Here is a 1,705-nt window from a genome sequence, read left to right on the forward strand (position 1 = left end):
TTTTTTTTTGAGACCAACTCTTTACAGTAGAAAGCCCAGTCTTTGTCCCGCGAAGCTGCTGGTGGTTTCGAACTGCCTGCCTGCCGACCATGTGGATGCATAATCACTACACCACCAGGGCTCCTTACAAGTGGAAGCAAATTATTTTTTTTAAAGCTGAAGTCCGCCTCCGCCCCGTTGGAGCCCCATCTTTCTCCAGTTAGTTTGTAGAATCCTGTTCCAGTCTCCAAAACCCCACGGGGGCAGTTCTACTCTGTCCCATGAAGTCACTCTGAGTCACAATGACAGTGAATTTGTTTATGATCCGGGGAAAGCTTTTGCCCCACCGGAGTCAGGTCACACCACGACCCGATTCTCCCTCTCTGCCAGACTGGGAGTCTGTTGAAGCTGAGTTGGGTCATCGTACCAATCAATCCCTAAATCCTGTCACAGTACTTCCTCTTAAATCCTGCCATTTTCCAGCCCTCCTCCCACCCACCAGGCACAGCCTGCGGGAGCTCTGCTTGGGATAGGGGAGGTGGCCAGTAGACGTGGCTTGGATAATCCGAGCACCTGAATTTTGACTCTTTAGGCTTCTCCCTCACTTCTCAGAGTGACAAGCTTCTGTAGATGGCAGCTGTCATCTTTCAGAGGGTGATACTCACCCCGAGTGCATGGAGGCCCTTTCTGGGGCTTCTCTACATGCTTGCATATCGTGAACTTGGGGGTGTATCCAGTGGTGGGATTCAAATCATTTACCAACCAGTTCATTTTTAAGTATAAGAAAGCAATATACAAAAGGCAGTTTATTTCATACAGTTAATACTGAATAAAAGAGGTACACAAACTTTTAAGAAAATGTTAAATTATGAATGAAAAAATATTAACTAGTACCAGTCAAAAAACAATAAAACTATTTACAATGTTCGATATTGCTTCTTGATTGGCACACTCACTTGCAATATTCTTTGCTTTTATTTTACCAGCATAGTTTAAATTTTTAAACCTATGGACAGATGAACATTACTACAGGCACTTAGAATATGTTGTTGTGCAGATGAACATTAAACAAAGAGTAAGGGATGTAAACTTGTGATTTCCACATTGGGCCCACCCACCTGAAAGGAGAACCCTGATTACAAGTGCCATTTTAACAACTTGTTCACCAAACCCAACAAAAAAATTTAGGTTATCGGTTCTACAGAACCGGCTGAATCCCATCACAGTATGTATCCCAGAACCCACCAGCCTGAAAACAGAAGTTCAACATAAATTGCCAAATCTAGACTCCACCCTCTAGCTGCAGTAATAGTGTAGGATGTACAAGGTTCTTTGGCCAAATGGTGTGTCAAAACCAGCACCAACTCTTGCCAATTATTTTGGGAAGTTACATTACTTCTCAGAGCCTAGTGGGATTAATAACGCTATTTACCTCTTCAGCTTGTTGAGACAAAAGAAATTAGAGAAGTTGGGAAAGCTCTTGGCCAGGCCCCATCCAGTAAATTTAAGTTCTGTCACTATTTATTTATTGGGAGCCACTGTACTGTATATACCCATTCCTTACTATCAAAAAAATCAATTTGGAAATTTTATATCTTTAATTTAGAAAGCTAAGTTTCATAGGACAGGGACCTTTCAATTTTTCTTCTTGCTAATTAAAGGTACCTACAATAATGTATAGAATATGGTAAGCACTGACAGATATTTTTTGAATGGTATTACAATA

Source organism: Echinops telfairi, unplaced genomic scaffold (assembly GCF_000313985.2).
Source record: "Echinops telfairi isolate 266 unplaced genomic scaffold, ASM31398v2 ScPeMD7_7457;HRSCAF=8495, whole genome shotgun sequence".
NCBI lineage: Eukaryota > Metazoa > Chordata > Mammalia > Afrosoricida > Tenrecidae > Echinops > Echinops telfairi.